Raw genomic sequence first — 7,865 nt, 5'->3', positions numbered from 1 at the left:
ACCTGTATGAATATGAATAAAATTAGGGAAATGATATGTTTCAACGCGCTGATTATCACGCTTGCGTCCGCCACCTTGGTTGCACTCCGCGCGTCCCCACGTGACGTGGTGGATTTGGCACAGCAAGGCAAGAAAAAGCAAAAAGAAAAAACTGTAACAAGACTTCTATTGCCAAAAAAAATTACAACATGAATTCCACTGAAAAAGAAAACCGTAACAGCAACAAAGCCTTTATTGCAAAGGGTCAGTTCTTTTGCCAGCTTAAAAAATAAGCCGCCTCCCTAACTTTTTCAGTAAGCCATCTTATTTTTAAGCCGCCCAAAATAAAGTCTACAATTTGACCTATGTTTTGCCAAAAAAAAAAACTGCAACATGAGCCATGTATTGCAGAAAATTACTGCAACACGACCTTTATTGCAGTGGTAGAGGGTGACGCTTGGCCATGCGTAGCAGCGCCCATAAAATTACAATCATTTCTTAAAAAAACTAGAATAAATGCGCTAAGCAGGCCGATGTTTACACAGATATGTACGGAAATACAGCAACAAGTATGTGATGCGATACCGATCTCGAAGCGAACGGTCAGAGTGACATACCGAGAGCATCTGACCTTGGGCAAAGAAACGAATTTTTGGCAAAGCATCGAGAAGATAATCAAACTACAAATAGCGGTATGCAGCATCAGAGCATAACTACTGTCATGCAATTACCAGCTCTGGGTCGACAGATTCGGTAATTCTAAACCAGCCGTTACAATAGAATAGCTGAGCCAAGCCAATTTTCGTGCATGTTCTTCTATGCACAAAATGAAAAGTGAGCATGTCCAAGATACCATTGCTAACTCTCAATCATGAAAATGAACACACAGAACGAATCTACACTGCTGGAAAAGCAAATCAATGCACATTTGTGTGCAATAAAACTGTTTGCAGATCTAGTGGAGATCGACAATATCCTTGTTACACTCGAACAGGTTTCCTGCAACACAACAGACATGTTGTGATCACAAATCAGTTAAGGAGCATTCAGTCGCAGAAGTTTCTGATAGCATACCACATACATAAACAGTAAAATCAATAGCAGGTTTACTGCTTCTGGCATTCCTTGGTACAGTAACAGTCATGTATTTGAAACTACTCCCTCTGTAAATTACATAAAACGTTTTAGATAACTACTTTAGTGATCGAAAACGTCTTATATTACTTTAAAGAGATGGTATTACTTAATGCTCTGGATGTAACAAATTTTTATTTTCGTTTAAACTTGTACAGACTGAGGTACAATAAAGACAAAATTTTGTTGTGAATAGTATCTTAGAGAGAAACAATGTTAATATTCACTGCACGATTAATCTTTTTTATTCTCCTGACATGTATTGTATTTTGAAATGAAATTTTATAGGATGCTAGATTATACTACAATCTATATGTTGTTCAAAAACAACTTTCAACGAGGGGGAGGGGGTGTACCCTTAGCAATGTGGTTAGCATGAGTAGGCGAGGGTATGTACAACAGACTTATAGCAAAGGTCGTCGTACACTCATACAACAATCTTTCTAAAAATAGGTTCAGTCGCCTCATCGGAGCACAACCTATGTCCTATGAGGAGAGACATCAAGCGTGGTGCTCAGCACACAGAAACTTGAGTGTTACCGCTTCCGATGTCCCACGACCCTAGACTAGTCCAAGCCTTACCTAGGCCCCTCGGCCTACGATACCCGGCCTCCAGTCGAGCCTCAACTCTTAGGAAGGGGGAGAGTGACTCTCTTGAGTTTATTCAAGTAGGGAGTGAATGATTTACATGCCTATTAGGGGCCTTATATAGCCTAGGTGATGCGGAGCATCCTACGGTCATCCCCATGGACCTACCTACGTCTCCCCAAGTGCCAAGTGGACTGATGACATGAGCACGTGCAAGAGCTCTCGAGACCGAGGTGACATCTCTACTTAGTGATATTCCGTATGATCCACATGAGACATGGCTACTACCTAAAGCCGGAATGCTATGCGTGCTTAGGTACCAAGAATACTCTCCCCGACATGCTCATGATGATGGACAAATCCCCAAGTACATGGACGAAGGAGCACGACGAGAGGAACCAGAGAAAGGCTACAGGCCCCGAACATCCGGCCCCTGGAGATGTGAACCACAGCAGCAGCCCAGCCAAAGAGCACCTACAGGCACCAGACATCCGGCCCGACCAGCCCCGAACATCCGGCCCAGCCCCGGAAATCCGGCCCCTCCTATACATAGAGCAACCGGAATCGGTCCCCGCCGGCCCGACCAGCCCCAGACATCCGGCCCAGCCCCGGAAATCCAGCCCCTCCTATACATAGAGCAACCGGAATCGGTCCCCGCCGGCCCGGACATCCGGCCCGCCGCGAGCCGCTGAACATCCTGCCCCTGTCTGCGCACAGTGAACGGGCCAAAGGCCCATGTATCCCTCCAACTCGCCCCAACTTGTACAAGCACTATATATAGACCTCTCCCCTCTCCATCTAGGGTTAGCAATGTGATGGCTCATTAGAGATAGAACTTTGCTCGTCGACTTATCCCCTACTCCTTTGGAGACCGAGACCTCCTAAGGAGAAGATCCCCCAAGTGGATTCAAGACCCCTCCTGAGGGAAGATCCCCCTATTGGATTCAAGACCCCTTTTGAGGGAAGATCCCCCTAGTGGATTCAAGACCTCTTTCCTCATGGATTGGGATGAACTAGTTACCATGTATCCTCCCTTGTTGACTTTGGATCTTGTATCTCCCCTTTGTGTATGTGGATTTAGGACATGTGTGATTGGATCTCGTTGATTTGAGTGTTTTCCTCTCTTGTGTTCATCGTGTTCTTCGGGAATTCCCCTCAAAATCATGAAAGATCGGCCATTAGGGTTCCGCCCTACATCATCCTGGTATCATGAGCCATGGTTGATCACGAATTTGGAGTCTCTACCCCCACCTTCTAGCCTAATCTTGCTTTGTTTGTCCCAATTTCGAAAATCCTCACAAAAACAGCCCTACCAAAAAAAATCTGATTTGTTGGTGTGATGTTTTGTTTGATTTGATCCATGGATTTGCTGTGTTACTAGTGGATCTAGCTTCCCTCCACTTTTCCCCAATTTCCATCCACGAAATTCCACGAATTTTTGCCCCGATTTTTCTTTTTCCCACCTAGTTCATCGAGTTTGTCCACGAATCAGAGGACTTGGACATCCGGCCCCTGGCAGCAATAAACGTCTCCACCGCCACCATATTTCCCCAACTTCACCAATTTTGACCGGAGTTCCACCTATACTTCCGCATACCACCATCGCTTATCCACTATCACCTCCGACAATTTTGACACATTTGTTTTGAGAATTTGAGTTGCGGTTTCTATTTCCTAACGTGTTTCGGCTACTTAGGGACGGTTCGACACCGACATCACCGCCGCTCATCTTCGCCACGAATTCGTCATCGACCACTTCCATCATCATCCGCCATTGCTTACAAATGACAAACCACCGTCAGTAACCTCGACGACATCTTCGTATACTCTCCCTTGCCATTGCATTGTTAACCCCGAGCCCATTTTTGCGTCACTTTCCTATCCATACTAGCCATTTGAGTATTACCGGGCAACATTACTTGTGCACTTTAGTGATAATCGATCTGCACCTTCCATTGCATGCATATATCATCGTATCATCTCTTGTGTTATCAATTGTTCTCGCATATACATCATTGCTACCTTGGTTCAAAAATTTCGCATAAGTGGCCAAAGGACAATATCAAAAGAACAAAAAGCTTTTAAGCAAGAGGAAACAAAAAGCTTGTAAGCAATAGCCATAGCATCCCCACATTGCATATCAAATTGTCATATTCGATCATCTTGGATCATAGTGAGAGAACCACCGGGAGCCATACATACATAGCATACTTGAGATAGAAAGTCGATACGCTTTGTCTCTTATAGGTTGTGCATAAGTCTTGTATCCGCCTATTGAGCAATCGTGCTAGCCTCTCTCTAGAGTTGTGCAACAAGAGCATTTTCCGTCGATTCCACATTTTGAGCTCGTTCCTTGGTTGCACGACCCCATTTATCTATCCGTGCGTGTGTTTCCGTGTGCCACATATTGCTATTGGTCTACTTGTTTCACTTGCGAATTTGTGAATCTCTTTCAACATTATTGAATCTTGCTAACAATTGCATAATTTTTGTGCCACCATCCTCACCAAGCTACTCCAAAAGATTTACTTGTATAGGTGTGAGAATCGACAAGATCCGGCACCAATTGTGCTACTTCCATAATACTACATTGGGGGATCTTTGATCCATCTTCAACATTGGATAAGGTACATTTGGTCTAGTTCTTTGCTTTCTTCCACTCACATATTTGCTTGAGAAAATGGATAGGCCAAGTACTTCTACCAACCCACTCTTCATCGAGCAAGAAGAGAAGCCCAACAACTATGTCACCAAGAACCAACTATTCGGTGTCGTGGTTCTAAGTCTGACAGTGATGTAGGGGGGTAAGTATGAAGAGGCAAGACCTTAGCTATAGAGGAGTTGTAGGAACGCAAGATTTATGAGTTCAGGCCCTTCTCGGAGGAAGTAATAGCCCTACGTCTCGGAGCCCGGAGGCGGTCAACTGAATTATGGGTGTGTGAATTACAGGCGTGCGAACCCTTGTTTCGAAGGAGGGGGGTGGCTTATATAGAGTGCGCCAAGACCCCAGCCGGCCCACGATACAAAGGGTTCAATGTACATTAAGGCAGGGCGTTACTGGTAACGCTAGTAATAAAGTGCTATGATGACCATAAAAGCTACTTAATAACCGACCGTTAGCATGCGGAGTGCCTTTAGGCCACCTGACCGTCGAGTGGCTTGGTCTTGGTCGAGTGATTGCTTCTTGGTCGAGTATCTTCAAGTCTGTCGAGTGAGACGCCTTCAAGTCGATTGAAAGATGATTTCTTCTGGAGATGTCCTTGGGTAGGTCAGTTTGGACAGGTCCATGACCCTACCCTAGATACACAGCTTCATCATTAGCCCCCGAATGGATCGAGGTTTGAGTGGGACAGGGTTTGAGCATTTTTCGACTCGTTTTTCATTGGATAACATGACTTTGGCAATTGTACCCTGCACAGCTCCCAACGTTATTGACCTCCCTGACGATGATGAAGAGCCCGAGAGGCCTTTGACGAGGAAGAGTAGGCAAGCTCCTACGATAGAGGCGCTACGGTCGACGCCGAGGGCGGAACCAGTCGTTCAGGACGCTGGCAACGCCAATCGAGGTTCTGTTACCTTCGCTGTGCCACTATCGAGTGCCTTGCCTTCTTCGTCGACTGCTCAGGCCCCTGTCGACCCACCTTCGGTTTTTGCGACCCATCATGTCCTAGAAGACGAAGTGAATGCTGCCAGGGAAGCTATACGCCAGGCGGGTGTCATGATGGAGAAGATGAAGATGGTGCGAGACGCCAGTCAGGCCGCCTACGACGCCAGCTCGGCTCTCCAAAGCAACGTTTAGGTTAGTTGGTCGCCGCTTGTTCTGTTAGGATATGATATCTGAAGAGTCCTTTCTGAAAATCTTTGCGTTAGTACACCCATTGGGTGCGTTGCTTGAACTCTGAATTAGTGGGGACACGCTGAGTGCACCCACTGGGTGTAGTCCCCGAGACTGCGGTGGAATGCGGGCAGTCGACTGTAGTCTTTGTATCTTGTCGAGTGTAAACCGAATTGATAGTTTGTCTCTTCCACTCGGTCTGGTCGAGTGGGGTCGGAACCGGTGGGGGCACGCCAAATGCACCCACTGGGTGTAGTCCCCGAGACCGCGGTCGACTGCTGGCAGTCGACTGTGGTCTGAGCGCTTTCTGTTATTTTTTTTTTTACTCCCTGCACTCGACTCCGGCGGACCGGTCGAGTGGGATCAGAACCGGCGGGGGCACACAAAGTGCACCCGCTGGGTGTAGTCCCCGAGGCTATGGTGGACTGCGGGCAGTCGACCGTAGCCTTAGTAACTTTTTTTTTGCTGTAAAAATAACTTCTCCCCTTTGATTTCAGAAATCTTGTGATCTTGGAGCTCGCTTTGCTGACTTGGAGAAACAGCAGATCCAACTGAACCTTGACTTGGAGCTGGCCAAGACAGAGCTGCAAAGGGTCAAGGACGACGCCACTGGTAAGACGAATTTGTCGACTGGTCTGTCTTAAGCTTGAGTTCTCTTCTGCTCTTTCTGAATCAGGCATCATTTCTTTGTAGAAAAACTGAGAGAAGCTCTGGCGAAGAAGGACCAGGATTTGGATGCTGCTCGAAAGGAGGCTGACGACAAAACCGCTCTAGCTGCTCAGAAACTGGCTTCGGTCGGCCAGTTGGAAGAAGAGAATACCAGGCTGAAGTCTGCTCTGAATGACGCCAACAAGGAGTGCTCGCGCTGGAAGAAGGAGAATCTCATCCTGGGCGAGAAGATGGAAAGCATTGCTCGCAGGAGGGACGATCTGGAGAGCTACCTGAGGAGTCTTGCCAAGAAGTTGTTCATCAAGCTTGAAGGTGCACATTTTGTTCCGACTGATTTTTTTTTGTGTCGACTCGGCGTATGTAAATTGACTTATCCTTGGATCGTGATGCAGAGTTTTGCCAGAACTTCAAGGAGGAGACTGGGCAGATCGAACCTGGTTTAGATCCAATCAATTCTCCTGTGAAAGATGAAACTGCCATGAATCTGCTCCGACTGGAATCCCGCATTGACGGTGTCGTGGACTACTTGGCTCGACTGAAGGTTGCCATGTCGCGGATCGACCCGGCACTTTGGCCAGAGGCTGTGCTCCAAAATGATCTTGAGTCCCTGATGACTCGACTAAATGAAATCCCTGACCGAGTGCAGGAGTGGAAGAAGTCTGCTGCTCGGTGTGGCGCTGATGTGGCTCTGCCTTTGGTTCGTGTCCACTGCAAGGAGGTGCGACAAGACAAACCGGCAGCAATCAAGGTCGCCAACACCCAGAAACATGACTTCCGGACTTTTATGAAGACTTTCACTGCTGCAGCCACTCGGATAGCCGACGGCGTCGACCTGGATGAGTTCGTCGAGCCTGCCAGCCCTCCTCCTGCGGAGTGAACAAACTTTTATGCCTCACTTTAAATTCGCCTCGGAATACCGAGTGGTTTTTGTAATCGTTAATCTCTTTCGGGCGGAATGCTCGAGCACTTTGATTTGTGGTCCGAACTTGGTTTATCGTCGAATATCTTTATGCATTCCCCGTCGGGTGGGAATCGTTCTTTATTCGAGACAACCTTTGTATTTGCGGCGCAGCTCCGAAGGAGACGGTAGCAGTCGACCTGCACCTCATCGTCTTTGCGGGTCAGCGATGGATCGTACGTTGTATTTGTGGCGAAGCTCCCCAAGGAGGAGGCGGCAGTCGACCTGCCCCTTGTTACTGCAGAGCAGGATGAAGTGTGCGTTGTATTTGTGGCGAAGCTCCCTAAGGAGGAGGTGGCGGTCGACCTGCCCCTTGTTACTGCAGAGCAGGATGTGTTTCAAACTTAGGCGAGCGCTGGACTGCAGCTAAGTCCCCAAGCGGGAGGGCTGCTCTCCACTCGGTAAGATTTTTCCAAGCTTAGGCGAGTGTCTGACCGCAGCTAAGTCCTCAAGTGAGGGAACTTAGGCGAGTACTGGACTGCAGCTAAGCCCCCGAGTGGGAGGACTGCTCTCCACTCGGTAGGATTTTTCCAAACTTAAGCGAGTGCCTGACTACAGCTAAGTCCTCAAGTGAGAGAACTTAGACGAGTACTGGACTGCAGCTAAGCCCCCGAGTGGGAGGACTGCTCTCCACTCAGTAGGATTTTTTCAAACTTAGGCGAGTACTGGACTGTAGCTAAGCCCCCGAATGGGAGGACTGCT

At 47.7% G+C, this 7,865-nt stretch overlaps 1 protein-coding gene across 4 annotated transcripts in view; it reads right to left on the bottom strand.

Annotated features, from left to right (window-relative positions):
* Nucleotides 1-620: 620 nt before the first annotated feature.
* Nucleotides 621-7,865, bottom strand: part of LOC123102744 (fructose-bisphosphate aldolase-lysine N-methyltransferase, chloroplastic) — a 36,669-nt gene continuing 29,424 nt past the window's right edge. For 3 of the 4 annotated variants that reach the window (XR_006449250.1, XR_006449249.1, XM_044524174.1), the window contains one exon: nucleotides 621-978. The gene's annotated coding sequence lies outside the window, so the exon portion shown is untranslated. Of the gene's footprint in view, nucleotides 979-1,098; nucleotides 1,143-7,865 lie in introns of those variants that run through there. The other variant, XR_006449251.1, reaches the window with a different exon arrangement.

This window comes from Triticum aestivum, chromosome 5A (genome assembly GCF_018294505.1).
Source record: "Triticum aestivum cultivar Chinese Spring chromosome 5A, IWGSC CS RefSeq v2.1, whole genome shotgun sequence".
Lineage (NCBI taxonomy): Eukaryota > Viridiplantae > Streptophyta > Magnoliopsida > Poales > Poaceae > Triticum > Triticum aestivum.
Note: the sequence above shows the minus strand (reverse complement) of the source record. Positions and strands in the feature narration are given on the sequence as shown.